This window comes from Falco rusticolus, chromosome 8 (assembly GCF_015220075.1).
Source record: "Falco rusticolus isolate bFalRus1 chromosome 8, bFalRus1.pri, whole genome shotgun sequence".
In the NCBI taxonomy this organism is placed as follows: Eukaryota; Metazoa; Chordata; class Aves; order Falconiformes; family Falconidae; genus Falco; species Falco rusticolus.
Window position 1 is genome coordinate 42746941 of NC_051194.1, and position 21121 is coordinate 42768061.

The 21121-nt window shown below is 39.9% G+C and overlaps 1 protein-coding gene across 4 annotated transcripts in view; it reads left to right on the forward strand.

Moving 5' to 3' along the window:
* Window positions 1–21121, forward strand: part of CSRNP3 (cysteine and serine rich nuclear protein 3) — a 111801-nt gene that overhangs the window by 51514 nt on the left and 39166 nt on the right. The window contains exon 1 of one of the 4 annotated variants that reach the window (XM_037398335.1): window positions 10826–11045. The exons of the other annotated variants lie outside the window; for them this stretch is intronic. The gene's annotated coding sequence lies outside the window, so the exon portion shown is untranslated. Of the gene's footprint in view, window positions 1–10825; window positions 11046–21121 lie in introns of those variants that run through there. 4 annotated transcript variants of the gene reach the window in all.

Genomic DNA, 21121 nt, shown 5'->3' on the forward strand with positions numbered 1-21121 from the left:
TGTGTGCGTGTGTAAACTCAAGTGACAGGCTATCACCCTGTTTGAGAAGAAACACTACTTTCCCATACACTTACTGCTATTACTTAGAAATGGAATTGTAAAGTTCATTATCAGGCTTAAGTTTTCAGACTTGCCACTACATTTTTTTTCTTTTACTTTCTTATTGACAAAAGTGCAAAATAACTCCTGATTGATTTTTTTTTTTTTCTTCCTGCAATTATTTTGACTTGTTCAGTGAGACAGGTTCTCTAACTGGTGGTCTTGAAGCATACCTTTTATTCTCAGTCACTAAGAGCGCAATTGTGGGGTAACAATAAGATGTTTGGTTTGGGTTTGGGTTTTTCTTTTTTCCCCATATGGAGAAGCTAGGCATGGAATAGTTAAACTGCTTGAAGTCTCAGAAAATTACTCATTAAGAATGGATTTCAGGGTTTTAACTGTTTATGGAAACTGATTCTAGGTCTCTGCTGCCAGTCCAATGCTAACAGATAGGTTCTCCATTTTACAATCCAGAGAAAAGTTTTGAAATATAACCATTAAAGTATTAATAACACCTGTATAGTGAAAGTAACAGTTCTGTAGCACTTAAGTGTTTGGCAGCTTCATTGTAATACTTCTATAACAAGAATGTGTTCTGTTTGTTGCTAGTTGTTATTCCTACTGTTGAGTTGTATACAGTGAGGCTATGGCTTGAGTCCTCACTGGTTACTTGCTGTCTAGTAAAAATTCCCCTATATTGTAACTGACATTTAATGTATACACGGGCCTCTGAATTTTTGGCTGTTTCTGAAGATTTGGCTTTGGCTGATGACTGGGTGTTATATAGAGGCTCCCAGCATTCCTAGCATTAGCAGAGTGAGTTTGTTTCTGTGCACAGACTGAACAAAACACTGCGTGTGGACAGGCAGGAATCTTCACTCCAGTTCTAGTTCAAGCTAGATTTGACTCGGCTGTCAGCCCATCTAGTGTTTTCTGTTGGCTTTCCCCACCCCTATCCATAGTAGTCTGAAGCCATTGGAGTATTTTCACCAAATTCTCTGATTTTGTGTAGCGATGCGATACCTTTCATATCTTCCCCTTTTTGCTCGGTGCACATTACGCTGTGAGTTTTTCCTCTGAGTTTGCTGGAGGGTTTGGATGCGAGGGAATTTATTGCTTTTTTAATGGTGAGAATTATGTTCCTAGTGTTAAGTTGGCAGTTAGTGTCACAGTGTGGTATTTCTGGTATTCTCACTCATTTACTTTATTCTGTTATTCAGTTATTTTAGGACCCATGTGCCTTATTTTCTGTGTGTATATATATTAGATATAAATGCAATTCCTAGATCTCAAAATAAACACTTCAGCCTCATCTTCCACAACCCATCTTCAGGAGTTTACCATATTTAATCTTCTGAAATGTTGGCTTACCAGTGCTTTTTTCCACTCTTGGTTCTCCTATGCCTAATTGCTACTCAGTTTACTTTTTGGAAAGGCACTTGTTTTTTTCCTTCCCTGTCCTACAACTTTCTATGCAATTATATTTTTAGTGGCCTTTTTATTTCCATCTGTATTTTTTCTGGCTAAATTAAAAAAAAAAAAAGAAAATCTCGTTTATGATGTCTATGCTAACAATAGATATATCCCTTTCAGACTTTTACTGTAAGATTGTTTCCCAGTAATCAGTTTCTCTCCTGTGAGATAGATAACTGAATTCAGCTGTGAAGCAAAAAAAAAAAAAAAAAAATCTTACGCAGACTTTTTAGCATTTTCCATCTGAAGTATGGCAAATCCTGGCCTTAAAAAATACGTTCTTACTGTGTTCTCATGTATATGTGACACTGCTTCAAAAGTGGTGTTACTTTGACCTGCTTATGCATGTCTATGTATCCCCTTTAGCATCACACTTTTCTTGCTGTCGTAAATGTATATTCTTTGCCTCTGCTTCTTGAAATAGAGGCAAGCTCTTCTTGGTGTTTTCCTCTCCACTTGCCTGTCAGGGTTCATTAATACTAGTAACTTTTAAAATTTTCAATTCCCATGCTGTTTTTGTTTTGGAGCAGTTTTTGCAAATGTATTTAATGGATTATTAAATGATTTTGTAAAACTCACCTTTGTCACTATGTGAATAGAATTTTTAGTTGGCATGTAAAAATAACTGTTACGAGATGACAACTGATATCTCTTTGTTTTCACTGTTACCCCTAGGTCTTTGAATCCACCGTTTCCTGCTTGACATTTAAGATATTTAGCTTCTAAGGCTATATATCAGAGAACCTTTTAAGGCTATATGTTAGGTTATATATAAGTTCTAAGACTGTTAATGTTGTAATTATTGTGGTATGATAATTGAAGGATAATCATCAGCCAAAGTTTGCGGGGAAATTAGTATTTTTTAAATTATATTAACTTCTATAGTTAGAAAAATAGGCAGGCTTTTGTGTGTATGACCTCTTTCTCATATCCTCAAAGGGTTCAGTTTTCCTAGTTATCTCAGCTTGTTTTCTTAAAGAGACTGCTTTTCTCTGCAAACTCTATGTCATTGCTTGACACACTGGACGCCACGACTAGGCTAGAAATTGTTGATTTAGATCTGTTCCAGTATGATTAAGAATGCAATTTTTTTTTTAAGAGGTGTTTGGAACTGCAGGAAAAGAATAAGAACAGCAGCACGGGGTATGTACCAATTTGCTGTTCTAAGTATGTTGCAAGCCAAGTATGGCAACTTTGGAGGAATTCTCACAGTACTAGAAACAGTAAGAAAACTGCAGGATACATAGTGCACAGTTATGAGCTAATTGCTATTGTAACTGACATGACATACGTTTTCTGCATGTAAATGGGGACACTCCAGTCTTTCAATCCAAGACATCCAGGGCAGTGAGAGTGTCTTTTGCTCTAGAAAAGTAGAACAGTTGGCCCTGGTAAATCTTTATACTTCCTGAAATCTTAAATGGCTGAAGTCTGCATTTATGATCCTGTATCCTGGAGACTTACATAACTGCTACTGACCGTGGACTTAGGGCAGAAGGAGAGCAGTTCTAGGCAGGCAGCTGGAGCAGTGGTAGGGTCACTGAATGCCACCCACCCCAGGAGATGGAACAAGGCAGCCAAAGACCTTGGCTTCCTCCTCCTCAGTCACAAAACTGGTGAGTTTCTCGATGAGCTTGGGGCTGTTGATCTGGTAAACTCCATTAACAGCAAATAACAGCTGTGCTGCCTCCTTCCTCCTTTGCTCTAACCTGGAAGGTCAAAACAGACAGGTTGACTATGCTCTTTCTAAGTATGTGAGAAGACTAGTATTATCTCCACTTACTATAGCAGAAGTAAACACGATCCTCATGTTCCTAAAAGGAAAAATGTGATGGAGACAGTATTATCCTCAGCACTTAAAAGATGCTGGGGCAACGGGATAAATCTGGTTGAGACACTGCATTCATTGCAGAGGTGCGAAAAATATCACTGAGGTAGTAATTGCTGCTTTTCTGCAATATGGGCAGTTGCATCATCTGACAGTTTCCTGGAAGGTGCTGTTGATGGTCCCCACAGTCGAAGTTTTGTCAATGCCATAAATTGATGAGCCTTATTCAAAGTATTTAAATATAAACCTGATTGGAAGTCTTACTTATTTTTTTTAATCTGTTCAGTGGAAAAGGTGTCGAGTAATGATCTAAAAAAGAAAACCGAGACTTTTCTCCACTGAAAGTGCACCAACACAATATAAGAAGCTGAAAAAACTTTAGTCTTTAGGGACTGTAGCCTGACACACTGGTAAGTGAGGTAAGTCAGGGTGATAATTGTAGCTACTTAACGCTGTGAAAAAAGATCTAACTGGAACATTGAGTCCTGCATCTGATAGGTATCACGTAGCTTAATCTAAAAAAATTCATGAAGATGTCTGAAGTGCTGAAATCTTGAAAGACATTTGGATTATAAAAATGGTCTAATGAAAGTCTTTATTTAGTCGTGATGCCTTTTAGGTAGAACTCTTAGATAAAACAGTTACTTGGTAACCGCTTCTACAGAAGAACTTCCAAACTTGAGCACGTTGATCCTTGGACCCTTTCAGGGCATGTGACTGCTGCAGTTACCCTTTGTACTCGCGGAGAGCTAGACCAAAAAAACAGCGTGTCTTTCAACACCAGTTGAAAACTGTAATCAAATTGTAAATCAGCAATCTGTTTTGATCATCGAAGTTGTGGATTTATAGTAGTGCATCCTGGAACTGTCCACTGATTTGCTGGTATGAATGTGGTTATTTAAATGTTACGAATTGATCTTCTTAAATGGAAGAAGTGGTGGTCAGTGTTCCTTAGAAAGCATGTCTCTAAGTTCAAGGGGCTTACTTTCTGAGTCTTTAGAACATTAGAATGACATAATAAAAAAAGCTTGCTGTAAGAGCATAGTGGTTCAGGTTTTAACTTGATGAAAATCTTGTACATATGCTACGAAATTTGTTTTGGATGCTAAAATATATGATAGGGTTTTTTTTATTTAATTAACACTGATTAATCATTACCGTGTTTTTAGGGTAAGAGGAGGGGAATTTCATGCAAAATACTTCTACTTTCTTAATGTAGTCTGCTGTCATGGAACATATGGGAGGAAAATGTGTTCTGCTGGTAAGGAAGACTCAAAATAAGCAATAAAATTCCCAGCGCTGTGCTGACGTTATCAGTGATGCTGGTACACAAAGAAAATAGTAAATAAAAATAATTTTCAGGCTCTGCTGGATACACATAAGGGGAAGAAATCAGTGCTGGCCAAATGGAAATAGACCGAATTATTAAAGGAGAGTCAGTTTCTAGGCTTTGAAGGTTATCTGAAACAGTGAAAAGTTACCATACAACCTAGAATTGTGTGTCATTTTAAACTTTAAATGGCAGCTTTAAGGTGGTATGTGGGATATCCAAAGGCGGGAAAAGAAATGTGGCAGCGGATTCAGTTCCTGGGGAATGAGATCCTTATGTTTAGCAATTCAAGGCAGACACCTTATTTTAGAGTTTAGATATCTTCTTGTCTATAAGATTAAAAGCCCGCTATGTATTTTATTCTAAGTGGTGTATTGAAAATGTCTTGTTTTGTAAGTTGAGATGCTTCATAAACTACTAACTGCTATAAAATGTAAAATAGTTGTTTATGTTGCTGCTTAGATCTGTGTGTCTATTATATTTTTATTTCTGTCTCTGCTTGAATTAAAATACTTGTGTTTCTGGTAGACAGGAACACGTTCAAAGATTGTAACAATGAAAGATTCATCTTCCAGTGGAAGATAAAAATGAAAGAGTTTGTCTGCTCCATTGTGGAAATGGTGAAAGTGAGGAATGAAGCAATGCTGCTTGTTTAGCAACAGTAGTGCTTCAGAAAGTTCATTGATGACAAGTTCAGTAAGGAAAGATGGTCTGCTTCTTCCTGACTGGATTTTACTCCTATTTCATCTGCGTTGACTCAGTAAACTTCTATTTGGTTTACTGTTGTATAAGGGGGACTAGAAGAACCAAATAGTTGGAACTATCGTGCTTGCTTCAAATATCTCTTCATTTTATTTATTTTTAAACTTTTTGCTGGTCAACAGCCAAGTGAAATTTGTAAGTTGAAAATGATACAATGGGAAAAGGTGTGCTTAGTAACCAAGCAAAAGAAAAGGGATGGAGTAGGGAGTATATCAGCTGATTAAAAACAAGATAGCACCTTTGTTTCTTCTGTGTGTCTTGCAATTTCTAACTGCACCAAGCATAGCTCTCTAGTTCTAAATTACTCCCTGGCATGGATCATGTTGCTATGTCTGAGCTGTCATGGAAACTGGCTGGAGCAAAGCTGGCTTATGAAGCACATACAAGACAGCACAAGCAATCTCTCTTCTTAAAGTATTTGCCTTCCTCTAAGCCTTCATTTTTGGTGGTTTTTTTTTTTTGATTTTTAAAGAAGATAACAAAGTTTCCTCTTTAAAATAGGACTAATTTTGTTTAATTTTAAAAACTCCCTGTTCTGCTGGTGTTTTGGATGATGGCTGTACCAAGCATTACAGCACACAAAATTAATTGCTTTGATTATTTACATCATCTAATGCAACCACTGTCAAGAGATTGTTTTGCTGCGTGGCTATACACCTCTTAGTACATTAATTTGCCTGCCAAAATTAATACGTTCTTTTATTTTGGTAGTTAACCAGCAGTTTTGAGAGGTTGTGGAAGGACAGAGAAACCTTGTATGTGTACTACAGAGGAGTATTTTTGTTTGCGTACAATAGCTCTGCTAATGCATAATACCCTTCAGTGTGTTTTTATGAACAGAGGTGCACTTTCCTCTGAGATACTACCCTGGTGAGAAAGTTTATTTTATCTTAAAAAAAATGCAGGTATTGTAAGATGTACCAAGAACATACAGTTAAAACCAAGGATGTTTTCAAAAGCTGTTGTGCTAAAAATCATCAGGGGGTGGTATGTTGTTGTATACCTCATAGTATGTGTAAAGAGAATTCACTGTTGCTCTGTGCCTGCTTTAACCACTTGATCTAGGAAGTTGCTCTTGGTCAAGGAGATAATTTCTGAGAGTCAGAAGGAAAGGAAGCTATAAGTGATGTCCTTCAAATTAACATGACAGGGCAAATGGGCCAGAAGTAGGAGTGACAGGTGGCACTGGCCACCTTACAGTGACATGCTAGTGGTCACTGTATGAAGTTTGGAGAGGAGATTGTTCAGGTGCCAGAAATCAGAACAGCTTTTCACAGGCCTGCCCTTCAGTGCTAAGTTGCTGCCTCCATCCGTCTGTTGAGCTGAGGATGTTATCTCACCTTTCAAATAGATTTTGTTGGTTTTCCTGCATTTCACTAGCTAGACTCTTATTTCAAAATATGATTGTACTTCTTTGTTGAAAATGTCATTTAGGAATGAGTACATTTTTCACTTTTGTGTAATTCAGGAACTCAAAATATGTTAGTCTTTCTGGCAGACTGCTGAAAACCATCTGCCCCAGTATCTGGAACGGAGTAGTTATTGTTGCACTACTTGCAGGTCGTTTAGCTGTGATGGTGAGGTGTCTAGAGAAAGCAAGACATTTGGAGCCAGGGTGAGGAAATCTGTTTCATTAAACTACATTTGATCTGGAAAGAACTATGCAAAATTTATACTTACTGACAGTAACTTCAGATGGAGAGTTTTAATTAATATTCCACCATTTTTTCTCATAGATGTGCATTTTTAATTTTGTAGAACTTCTGTAATGTCAGAGTTCCATGGGAGATTTGCAGCCATGCCTCATCCTGAGCTCAGTTACAGCAGTTTACATAGGCAAGGCTTACAGATCTTACCAAAGGAGTGATCGCAAACCATCTACTTCCAAACCTGAAAGCTAGTGCTGAGGCATTCAAAGTTCCTGCTGCTGTAGCTCATAAAACGCAAACCATGCTGTTTCTAAGAGCTGGAGTCGAGCATGTATGGTCCACTGAACACGTTTCATAAATCCTGGATTCAAGATCTTTTTTGGCACTAGGCTACAAAGGAGAGTTTCAGCAAAACCCTCTTTTTCTCAGCTGGTGTGGAAGTTGTTGCATTTCTGGTGTACTTGGGAGAAACAAGAGCTTTTGCATTTTGTTGCAAGGTATAGGATTCAGCCTTTGAGAATAACAAGGTATTGAGTGCAAGTTGCCCCCCCCCCCTTTTTTTTTTTGTGTGAAATTGAATGGTGCTGTCCCAATGATTGTTTTGACTCATATCTGATTTGTCCAACTGTGATAAAGGATACTGAACAGCAGACTAAGCTCAATACCTAACAAAATAATTTAGTCGTATAAGGTGGGAATGATTGGAAGTTCAGATCCTAGGCTTAGTCTGTTTTGTGATGCACGACTGGGTTTAGGTGGTTGTGGTTTCGTCTTGGATTTTTGTTTTGTTTTTGAATTCTGTGCAAGTTCTGTATTTCAGCGCACATAAACTTTATAGAAGTACTCAAGTTTAAATGCATATAGTGTAGAATAAACCAGGCTTTAAGTCATTGTTCCTTACTAATGACAGAGGTGATTTTGGGCAAATTTCCTTAGCAGTTCCCTTTTGCCATACCTTCTGTAGAATGGGGAAGCGTAAGAATGTTCCTTTGAATTGCTTTTCATACCAAGTAGATGTGGGATCTGACAGTGCACCATTATTGACAATTTGTCAGCAGGTTCTTGATTCTGTTTTCATTTAGATTTGTAAGGAGCCTTTTGTTAGAGAAGAGAGAGCCCTTGCTTACCTTGACTCCCATGGGAGACTTGGGTGGAAAAGACTGCTGAACGTTTGCATAATCATTCTCCCGCTGCTGTTTCAAATAGCGGCGAATTTGGATTCTCTTGAAGAAGTCCTCTCTGCTATAGGAGTGGCATCAGAAAGCATTATCTTACTTGGAGCTCCTCCTACTACAGAGTGATAAGAGAGATCTGGGTCCAGCCTACTGTGAAACTCTTGGGTGATCTTTAACTCCTGTCATGGTGGCAAAAAGGCATTTTTTCAATAGTATATTTCAGCAGAAATTCAATAAAATGGCTCTGATGAAGACTTCTATTTATTAAACCTGTAAGAAGAGATTATGGGATGGAATATAATTTAGCTGCTTAAAAATGTCAAGTTAGAATTAGGAAATCTCAAATTCCACTATGGAGGATTGAAGGTCTCCCCCCCTCCCCCCCTTCCCCCCCCCCCCCCCCCGCCCCCAGCTCTGAAGAACTGATTATCTGAGGCTGCCTTTGGTACAGCATGAAGACTGCTTGCTGCTATTGTCTCCTGCAGAAACAACACTTTCCTGCTAACTGGTTTAACTGTATCGCGTCCCTGAGCATGTTTTCCTCTAACCTGCTTTCAGGATTTGAGAAATGCTTCATAGTGTATATAAATGACAGCCAGAAAATGTGACAATAGTACTCTTTTTCCTGAACAGTTTTTGTTCTTTCCATCTGTCAAGCATTTGGTTTTTCTTGTTTCCCCTAGTGCTACTGCAGCAAAAATGCCTGCCTTTTGTTTATGTCTTCCTACACGGGCATCATGACATCATCAGTGATATTGCCAGGGGAAAAAAATATGCATAGCTGTAGCTAAACCAGCTGTTCGTTAGCAACCCATCTAGGCTGCTTTCGTTTCTTCTCATTAATGTATACGCGGTAGTGTTTCCTGCTTAAGAGATGTAGAAGGTTCTCAGCCACGAACCATCTGCTCGGTCCATGTCTTTGGGTAGATAAAAATTGTGGCACTTTAAAATACACTCATTCTTTAAAATGGAATTTTATATTAAACAAAACGAATGTGAAAGTCTAGAAGATATTTATCACTGGATTAGTTGTGGGTAATTCTGTATCCTTTACTACCCATTTTTTATAATTCGGTGTAATCATGGAGACTGCATATCAACTGTTAGAAAACCTTAATAATATACGATGAGCAAGATGCAGAGAACAGTAAAAATATGGGAAATTTTGTCCTTGATTTGCATGACGACACAGTAAAGCGCATGAATCTGTGTTGGTCACGCTTGCCCCTTCTTCCATGCAAATCAGCGACAAAACTTCCACTGATGTCCACAGGACCAGAATAATGCCAACAATGAGCAACAAGCTGTCATTTATTCTAATGAGGGAGATCTTAAATAAGCTAAGTAGGTATTTCAGTTGTGGAATGTTAATGAGAAAACAATTTCTTTTTGCTGTCTTATATTTTCAAAATGCTATGAATTATTCCAGAGGTAATTGACTATTTCATAGAATAGCTGCATCTTTGCAATGTTAATGGTATGGTTAATTACGTGTTCAGTACCAGTTTTCAGGGCGGAGAAGAGATGTTCATTTATCATCACTAGCTGTATGTGAAGAGTTTACAATTAGAATATTAGGGGAATTCACTTTGCAGTCGGAGTTAAGCCATCTCCAAATATTTCAAAATGGATCGCTGTTACTGATAAAGTATCAAGTGAAAAAAATCATTAAATATTTATGTTTTTATTTAAGTGCTTCTGTAATGTTGAATGTAGATATTCACATATCCAGTATAAAATGTTTAAGTAAATACTAATTTTTAAGCACTATAAAATGTTATTTACATTTAAAATCTGTGTTCAAAAATAAAAACACCAAATCCAAACCAAACAATTCCCCCCTCCCCCTGCAAAAAAAAAAACCAAACACCAAAAAAAGGCAACCACAAACCAAACCAAACCCCCGAGTATCACCAGCTGTTATCAAGAAGAGATTGGACTTCATTGTACTATAATTTGTCATTTGGATTTGAGGCTAATCCTTTCTCAAATGGCCAATTCTTATTCACCTGAATAGTCTCACTGAAAGCAGCAAAACTAATTTTATTGCCAAAGATTACAGGATAATGCCCTTGCCTGATGAGACAAATATAAATCAAGGGACTGCTTTTTAGGAACAATTTTACATTCAGAAGCTCATCCTCTACGTAACATTGGCAGATTAAGTGTTGGCAAAATATTACCTCTTCAGAATATTAATTTCAGTGTGTGCTGTGTGTGGAGCAATGCAGACAATGCACGGGTTTTGCCACTCCCCACAAGAAAAAATTACTTTGAACAACTCTTTTGAATTTCTGTTTGAACCTTGGTTGCAATGGGAGGAGTAATAATAATAATAATAATTATGATAATTAAAAAAAAAAAAGTGGAGGGGATTTCCATGACAACTGCTGTCTTAATGAGCTAAAGAAGGTAAAGCAGCCTTAGAATTTGTTATTCCTTCCTCATAGTAGACCTCAGCTGATAAAAATATCCATAGCCGGTGAAATCAGTGGCATGCCTGGCTTTCTCAGACAAAACTCCCATGTGATCACGCAGGCAGCCTCAGTGAGCCTGAAGCTGCTCAGCAAGCAGTAGGTAATGAGTCTTTGTGCAGAGCGAAGCTCTTGTGGCTGAACAATAAAGCATATGGTACCAGCAATAAAACACAGTGCTGGGAAATTTAAGAAGATTCTGCTGGAACTAGGAAGACAGTGAATATGTCAAACGTTATAAAATGATGATCTGTCTGGTTTGGTTCCTAATTAATAAAAACAGTGCATGGATTGGAAAAACAACAATTTGAACAGGTCAGTTGTTTTATGGATTCTTCACACAGTTCACTATTTTAAATAGAAGCACGTTTTTTGCTATTTCTCTTTTATTAGTAAAGCCAGGTTTTTTTTGCATTGTGTAAGGTGGAATTGGAAGGATGCACATCAATGTGATACCAAGCTAAATAAATTGTGTAAGTTATGTGATCAGATTTCATTGTAAAAATGTTGTTATTATTATTATAATCTCGGTGCAATTCAGACTTCAGTTGTGCATGAAAAACTGGATAGCAGGTAAAATCATATTTATGCTAGATGGATCATTTACAATATCATAAAATATTTAGTAACAACAATCTATTATTCTGCTATGTATTTGAGACTAATTCTCTCTCAGTAGGAAATTTGTAGTGTCTGTGTTTGGTTAAAAATAATATTACATTGGAGCATATCTAACAGTGCACTTACATTTGATTTTTTTCCTCCGCATTTTTCTTGGATAGTTTTTAAAGTGGTGGTTAGTGTTATTTTTAATGCAATTGCATGCACACAGGCACGATACGTTATAACCCTCTGCATTTATTTAGCTCTAATATTAATGCAAAATACGTTGTTATTTTCCAAGCAAGTATTTATTTCTCATAGTAGTTCTCGGTCGATCGTACCTAGTATTTTATGGAGAACCGCCCCGGAAGATTTTAGTGGCCCGTGTGTGTTTTACAGAGGAGACAGGATAGGCGTTTAATTTCTCTGTTGTATCGCATCACATAGAAATTGGCCGTGTGAAAGTTTTTATCCGTAAATCTCTTTACAGTAGCGTTTTTCTTTCTTCTCCATCATGAACTGGAAGGGCCGGCGGTGCCTCCGCGGGGCAGCGTTGGGCTGGAGGTGTTGCAGCAGCGGGGAGCGGGAGCCCTGGGGAAGCGCTGGGGGCAGGGTGGGAGCAGCCCGCCGTGCTCCCGGGAGCGGCCGGGTTCCCCTGCGGACCGGTCTTTATAAACGCCCATGGGAATCGTTTGGGAACAGCTGGTTTGTGGCGGTGTAAAGCGGGGGGCGGCGGGGCCGGTTCGGCCGTGGGCCGGGCTATTGTGTCTGTGCGTGATGCTAATGCCGTGGGCGAGCCGGGCGCCCGCGCCCCGCGCGCCTTCATCGGGAAAGGGGCAGAAAGGGAAGGGGAGCCCGGGCTCCGGCTGCCCGGCCGGGGGCTGCGGGTCTCCTTGGACGCGGCCGCGCCGGGGGGGCTGGCTCTGGGGCGGGGGCGGCGGCACGAGCGAGCGCGGCCGCCAGGCTCCGGCGGGGGCCCGCGGCCTCGGCGGCGCAACGGGCGATGGCGGGGACCGCGGCACGGCCGCCCCAGCGGGACGCTGTCCCGGAGGGCTGTGGCCGGCATGCCCCGCGGCGGGGGCGGGCCCATGCAAATGAGGAGGCGGGGCGGGCCCGGCGCGGCGGGGGCTGTTGCGCTGCCTCCAGGTACGGCGGCGGGGCGGGCGGGGGAGCCGGAACCTGCCCGCTTGGCTGCCCCGCGGGTGCGGGTGCGGGGCGCCGCGGCTCGGGCCCTGCGCTTCCTGCCCGGGCTGCGCGGGTGCGGGGCGGAGCGCGGGTGACCCTTGCGGATAGCTCCGGGCGGCGGGCCGCGCAGCCCCCGCGCTTCCAGGTGCGGCAACGCGGCCTGGCTCGGAGGGCGAGGTTCTCCAGCTACGAACACTGCTAAAACCGAAGCGAAGGTGCTGTGCGGTCACTGTGTTAAGATGCTTCTTCTGTAAACAGTAATCGTGTATCAGACCCCAGGTACAGCTTGGCATCTCTCCGCAAAGGGCCTTGTTCGGGTGTAGACAATGGAGCTGGAAGGCCGGCCGGGTCGTTCCCGCATCACGCTGCTCCTGTGCAACCAGCAGTTTGCGCCACGGAGAACGCTGGTAAATCCGTAGTGACACCTGCGGTATTTACCATCTGATGCCGTGAGGTAGCACTGAACGTGCCCCTCTGCGCTAATCTCAATGGAGAAAATAAAGCAGCATAGAGTCATGCAATTATCATATAATTACCATATTTGTCTAAAATGAGTACAGCGGATTTTAAGTTTAGATTTATGAGGCAGTTAAGTACTTACAGTAAGTATGTATATAGATGAAATTAACAGCATGCACTAAAATAACAATAGGAACATCCCTTTGGAATAGCATTCCCGCTGTTATAATGGAGTCACAACTTTGCAGTACACCTGCCTTTTCCATATATGCATGCAGAAAGCAAAAACCCAAATGGTTTTCCTATGGATCTGGCACTCCATGTTCTAAAGTGCTCCCAGTATTAAGTTATTTGAAGAACTCAAAAAGATCCAAAGAATTCCTGAAGCAAACAGGTGTTCTGTGCTGCTGCCAGGTGATGGTAATTTGAAAATACACTGTTTTCCCTCATCTAAGCTCTGTTGATAAACTATGGTTTGTATAAAAAAATCTGTGCTGCAGTTTGTATGCTGTATGTTGAGCTCTTTTAAGCATCATAAATAGAACCAGATCTTTTTGCATGCATTGGGCATTTTGGAGACACAAACATGATTCTGATCTGCTGTGTTACTGAAGTTCAGTCTTAATTCTGCTAGTCTTAATTTACTCGCAGACCTGAGAAGCCCGAGTGCGGTGTATAATGTTTTGGTTTAGATAGGCACGTTTATTGTGTATCTTAGATTTTTGGTCTCCTTTGTTTATTGGAAAGAGGAATTTGCATTTGTTGAAAAACATGTTGAATGGGACAGATGCAATATTTGCATGATAAAGTTTTAAGTTTAATATTATTTGAAGACATGTAAGTCATGGTGTAGGGTACATAATGGCAATTGTTTGGAAATTCATTCCAAAGCTTACATGTTTTCTCTGAAATAGCAACAGATGATTATGCCGCCTAAAACTCTTATTTGCCCATAGAAGGTACTTCTGGTAACCAAACCTTGACGCTTAGGGTTTTTTTTTCCCTCCGAACAAGCAGATGGAAGGTCAGGTTAAAGTGAGGCAGGTAAACTCTATTAAAATTTGGTAAAGCTGTCTGAAATCAGATAAATTTACATGTAGACAAGAATCAGTATCTCTCTTTATCCTTGCTGTGAACCAGTTATGCTGAGAAAAACTGGGTTATGAATTTGCCTTTCCCTTAGTAAAACATCACCAGACACCATCACATCTTTAAAATGTTGATGCCATTTGAAGTCCTACAGGTAAATTTTGATTACTGTTGCTTCATTACTCTTTTGTAGGGATTGAGTGTAGATGAAAGACAGGTATGACTCCTCTGCAAATGCACGCAAGCCAAAAATATTTACTAGGGTAAAACAGCTCTGGGATAAATATGACGGCTTTGGTTTCTCCATCTCTTCACAAATACAGATACAGTGTTCTAATGAAATCTGTGATAAATGGGAGTTGTGAATAATTTCTAACAAAAAAAACCCCCAAACTGGAACATTGTGGGCTTTTTCCTCTTTCAGATATACATAGAATTTTCTCTAGCAACTCCTCTTCCTCTAGTCTTAGCCCCTATCCTCCAAAAAAGTTTGCATTTCTAGCACCTCTGCTTTTGTTTTTCATCACTTCATATCTTTTTTTTCCACAATGAATTAGGTAAGATGAAAAAAGGAATATAAATGTGTGTCACCATAAAAATTTGCTAGAGAATCCGCTTAATATATAAATTGTCTAAAAGTGGAATCAGGGATAAAAGGAAGAGGATCTCCTTGAGTTTTTCAGGGGTTTGTATGTTTAATGCAAAAATACAAGCAAGGATACTTCTTAAAACTTAACATGAAAATGTATTGGAGCACTTGTATTTAGGTTTTCTGATAGATGGCTTTTGGTTACTACTTCATAAATCATTTCATGAAATGCTTAACTTGATGTCCTGGTTCAGTTTGGGGCTGGTTGGTATCCTTCTCTTTCATAAGCAATAGGGATTTGCATATTTATTTTATTGTTTAATGTGAAGTAGGAAATACAGGGTGCATGGTACGGAGCCTGACCCTCATCAGTCTTTCTGAGGGATGTGGGCAGGAACTAGAACATCATTTACTGATTGTAGCATCGCCATCCGTGTAGTCCTTGGATTTTGATGAGGAAATGCAATCAAGTGATACTGTTATGTAGGGTAAGGCTGCAGAGTAAATAAACCTCCGTGGTAGTTGTACCTTTCATTAGCGTGCTGCCCCTTCGAGGGTAGTGAGGGGAATTTGGGGTCACGTTACATTTATTTATCTCATACTGGTAAATCATTTCTGTGCTTGCCTGTAAATAAGTCGTGTTTTTCATCTGTGCTGTGAATCAGGATAAATCGGTCTGTGTTGAGCACTGTGCTGCTGTGGCTATTCTGGTGTCCGTGCCTGCGCTGGCTGGTCTAAAGCTGGTCCTGGGGGCCGCAGCCCCTCCGATAAAAGTGCTGTCTGTGTAAAGCAGCGGGGGCTGCTGTGGTGCCTCTGCAGCTGCTGGCACAGACCACCGGGCTGTGGGGGGACAGGGGGGCCCTTCTCCCAGCTGGGGGTCGCAGCACGGGGAGGAGGGCTGCCCCTGGGGGGGGGCACAGGGCTCCGCCCTGCCCCTGGGCATCTCCCACCTGGCGAGCGGCTGGCTAGTGGTGCTCCTGGGGAGGGTGAAATAGGCTGACGTGGTGGTGGCTTCAGGAGGAGGTTGGGTTTTTTTTGACTAGGGATCTGAATTTTGTAATGAACTTCTCAGTGATTGAAAATCTGTTCTTTATTATAATTGAACAAAGTCTCCTTTTAATGTAGTATGTTAAAAAGCTAAGCTGGTTTGCAGATGTTTTCAGTTGTACTGCCTAAGTGATGGCAATCTCCAGTAAATACCACTTGTGTGGGGGTGAAAGGGTAAACAAAAAAATGTTGAAAGCCACAAAATGTAATTTATTCATTGTTTTCAGTCTGGACAGCAAATGATAGTGCTCTTTACTTCCAGCGTGAACTGTGACAGCTGAGCAGGCTATTCTCCAGCAAATATTTTTGTCTTCAAGCGTTCTATTATGGGGGGCGGAGGGTAACCCCACGGCTCTGGGGGGGCTTGGAGTGCTTGCAGAGCCACCGTGGCTCTGCTTTCTTGTAGCACCAGAGTCTTTATTGAACCATTCACTTTCAGAGTCGCTCAAGGTTCAACTTTGTAGCTTTCAATTAAGTCACTCAGTTGTTTACCCTTATGCCCTTCTCACAGGCTCTTATTTCTAAACAAACATCTTTTAACAATAAAATGGAAAAGTGAAAATTGCAGAGTCTTAACCCTCTCATTTTGGCTCCCCCGGAAATCACAGAATCACCAGAGATTTCATAAAGCAGAATATCATAAAATATATTGAATAAAATAGAATATCTCAGATTAGAAGTGTAAGCCACATACCTTCACAGCAGTGCTTTTCAGGAGAGCGTAGGGCAGATAATTAATTTTGTCCCAGCAGAGTCCTCCGGCTGAGGTGTCGTTGAACGGTCATAAGGTGCTTCCAAGTCAGGCCGTGCTGTGGGAATGGGCTAGCGGCTTGGTTTCTATTCATCACTGTCCTGGTGACAGGAGTGCCTTGGGAATTGAATGGGTACATACTTATTATTAGACCTGCAGCTCTTCTGTCAGCGTTCTGGAAGAGTTTTCAGCTTTGAATTACAAAGTGAATGGAAAGGGATTTTTAGGCATGTTTATTATGATGCCAAGTCACTGCAGCCATAAACTCCAGATTTTCTTTAGTCTTACAAAAAAATTAAGAGAGTCAATGTACAATTCCAGTGCAGTTGGGATCTAATTTTAGGCCAGTATTACTGTGGTCTGTAGCTTTACATATTCATGTTGTGGTAACACCATATACCCTTCCTATGTGTGCCTTTGTGTCGGGTTTATGAAGGTGCATGTGCACAGGTGAGTAAGGACCTACGTGTAATTTTTGCTGGCCAAAAGTGTGACGTGACTGTTGCAAAGATTGGCTGTGAATACGCGCTTTAAAAATCCTACCTTTTGAGGTTGTCAGTTATTGAAATTAGTGAGGAGGATGCTGGCTTGCAGAGGAGCATTTTAGTTTATTGGTTATGCATGTTTTGTCTTCACAAAAACCATCTCATTCTGTGATGCTGTGGTAACTAACTTTGGGAATTTGAAATCTTAGTGTAGCTGATCTTTTTGACTGATTTCTTAAGGAAATTAGGCCGAGGCACTTATGACTTCTCTGTGCCTGTTATGTGGTTTGATACATCTATCGTCTCTTCCTTGGTTTTTTTAGCCCGTTTCAGCTGAGCTTGAAAGAAAAATAGTAGATCTTCTTCAAGTATTGTGCAAATGGGTGGTAAGGTAGAAAAGAGAGACTGTTAGTTCACACCAGTAAAAAAACAAAAAAAATTATTGTGACTAAATCCCCAGTTATCAGAGTAACCACACAGAGAAATGCTTAAACACTGTGACCCAGGGATGGAGCATCAGTGAACCAGACCCCCTACTGTGCCTCAGGTAGTCCATCCAGAAGAAGCAAATCCATAAAGAATCAAGTTCTGTTGGTTTCTCAGAATTTTTTTTTTTTGGTAAACTTCAAATTAAATTCTACCTGTATTTTCTAGGTGATAACTGAGTAACTTATTTTTACCTTGTGCTGTTATTAAAAGAGAAGGTGAATTATCAACACTGCTCATATGTGTCAGTGGCAGGAGGAATCTTATCAGTTGTGGTATTGTATAAATTCACTATTTTCTGCATGTAGTAATTTGTTGTGTGTGTTATGGGTTTTTGGGTTTTTTTTTGTGAATTTCCCACATCAGTGTTTATTGTTGAAATAATGATATTGCTAAAAATCTCCAGGGTTTTTTAAACAAACATACTGGTTTTTTTGGTTGAATAGTTATACCATCTATGGTGAAAACTCAAAAAGCAAATAGAAACAAATACTAATTTGTCATCTTTAAGGTTTAAGTGCCGTTTTTTGTTGGCCTGAATGCCTACTTAGGACTGTCTTGGGTGTGCATTAAACCTGCAGGTTGTAACATTACAGGTTGGTTGTACATTGTGCTTGATTTAGATAGAAAGCTTGAATTATTACAGCCATAAAGCTATTTTTGAAGATAGTAGTTTCAAAACATCACAGCCTTCCAGTAGATATTAATAATTTATATTTTCCAGTACGAATAGTTTTATTGACTCTGTTCTCCAGGGAGAAAGATGCACTTAAACATCTTTTTACTAACTTTGGCTTCACTTGAGGCCAAGCCTTGAATGAAGTCATGATTCTATGCTCATGGCATGGAGCTGGATTTATTTCATTGGTGGCAATGGAATGTTGGCTCCTGCTGACCAGAATTCTTTTTGTTAATATGGGCTTGTTTCATATACTCTTCCTCAAATATTTCTGCTGAAGAAAATAGTAGGGTTTTTGGTATTTTTGAGCTGCTGTTTAGTTTCTACCATTTTCTTTCCGCTTCCCAGCAGAAAAAGCCACAGAGCAACCTCTTCAAGTTGTGTTTTGGGCTACTAGAGATGCCAGTCTATCACTAAGTTGCTGCTAATAGCCGTGCCAGATATTTATCTGGTGCCTTAAAAATGCTCACAGCCCTATGAAGTTATTAGAGAACTGGCTTAATGATGTTCTTTCTAATTTTACTATTTATTAGAAAGATGAAACCAAGTTTTTTGTGCTTTTGATGTTTAAAAAAAGAAAAAGGAAAAAATAAAAAGCTCATCAACCCAAAATCTTTTGATTGGTTGCTTGTCAGCTGCAACCAAAAAACAAGCTGCAAAGAACCAAGCTCATAGCATAAGTTTTAAATGACTTGTTATTGAAGTTGGATGACTATTGTGGTATCAGGGGCTCCACACCAGTTTCTGTGTTCTCCCTCACTGCAAACCTGGAGGCTCCTGGAGATCCCAGATCTGTGTCAGTGCTTGCACAGGAGAAGGTATTCCTGCAGCTGTGCCTTTTCTTGGATGGATGTGACAAGACAAAGGCATCGGGTTGGACAAAATCATCTGCCAAGCTGGAATTTGAACACTGAATTAAGGAAAGTTGAAACAGTCTCCATTAGGGAACGTGCTGAGCATGCCTATTGTATAACGCTGCAGCGATACTAAAACACAAATGGCTGCTGGCTGCGCACAGGCAGTTCTTGAATATCTCAGGGTTTAGTGCATAATAAGCTAAGACAATTTTTCATGCTACCAATGTGATGAATTCTTAATAATAATATTTGTTAAGGCATATTAAACATCTACATTAAATGTGTGTACATAATTAAATTTTATCAGTGTATGACAAAAGAAAACCTATGTCAGAAGAGCAACATTTGCAGAGCTAAGCAATGAGTAATTGGCAAACACCATAAATTTTGCCATCATGTGACCCTTTACTGTGTATTTATTTTGCTATCCAAAGCAATGTATATTCATACTTCAGAAACGCCTGTTGAAGCTAGGAATATATTTCACAAGTGTACTGCAAATGGTCTTAACTGTATTAGGGCAGCATTCTGCTTCACAAATTAGATCTACTGGGAAGCTGGGTATATTAGTACAACTGATCTGGTTCTGCTGATTGTGCTGGCTTGTTCAAAGTGAGCAGAGCTAATGCAAATCCTCAGCGGTATGTTCAGATATGTAACATAGATGAATACCTGCTGCATGGTAACGTTCAGCTTTGAGGACTCCTGTATTTTTTTATGTCTGCTTTGTTTACCTTCTTTGTATCTGGCCTCCAGTGATCATGACAGTGCATGGCTTTGCTGCTTCATTTATATTTCTCTTAAACAGTGAAGGAAATTTGAAACTCAGCATTTTCAGCTCAGTCCAACTTCTGTAGGAAAGGACTTTTTTTATAACCTTTTGCTTTGATCCCCTCTGATCTTTTTTCCTCTCTCCAGTTATACCTCTTCCACTGTGCTGTTGTTCAGTCAGTATTGTCATTCTCAAACTGAGTAATTTAGGTAAAATTTCATGTGTTTAGGCACAACTTTGACATTTGAGAGACGTCTCCCCTAAAAATGTCAAGTGTTTTCCTTAAAGTTCGTGGGAGTGAGACTGATTTTCAACCACTGTAATTGCAAGATTTTTTTTAATCATCATTATTTTTTAACACAGATAAAACAGTTTATCTCTTTCCACTTTGAAAATATTTTTGCCAAGTTTAAACATAAATGAAGGTATCTATGAAATTTTCAAAGGAGATGAGAGAAAATGAGCAAAAAGTGAAGAGAATAAGAGTGTTCCCCTTTCCAGAAGAATGTATTTAGAGGTCAGTATAGCCAGCATAATTGATTCCTGCCAGAGGCAGTATAAATTTATATATTTACCCTTGACTTGACTTTTAGCCTCTATTTATTTAGCCATTTAAATTGGTGTAGCCGTTTCTTTTGTCCATCCCTTTGGCAATCTCGTTGTTGACACTTTCACTTCGCTTTCTCTGCATTTGAAGTCATAATGGCTGGAAATATTTTTGAAAGAAAGTGTGTGGTCTTACAACCGAATACCGTGTCACTGTAATTCCAAGTGTTAATGCTTTCTCAGTTGAAGCAAGCATTGTGTAGTACGAGGTTTATTTCCTCATAGGGAAGTTCTGACTAAATATTTAAATTGTAATTTTGACATTACGTTAGCTATGATATGCAAACTCAATGTTTTAAAGATGTAATTAAGGGTGTTAAGGGAGCTGAGTTGATTTTAAGGTGGCCAGAACATAAACTAAAGGAATCCGATTGCCTTTTATTGAAGGGGAGAGGGATTAATGTTCAGAAAAAGAATTTTGAAAGTGAACAGGCCAAGCTGTGATTCCCCTGGAGATCCTATTATTTAATACATCTGCTTTGTTTTTCAAACATTTCCTTTTAAAGTGCTTTAGAATTGATCAGAATCCCATTGTGTTTGAAGGCAAGGCAAAATTACAGTGCCAGCAGAGCTCATTTACTGATGCTGAGGCCCAGTGACATACTGCAGGGAGGAGCGTGTTTCCTAGCAGTGTCGGCACGGCTGTACAATACCCTGTCCTTGCAGTGACTCTGAACAGAAACACTTCTTGTAGTGAGGGTGGGCTGTGCTCGTTTCGGGAGTAGTCCCCAAGTCACGTCTCCTTAATGAAATAAGAAGCAAGGGAATTAGAGGTTAGATGTT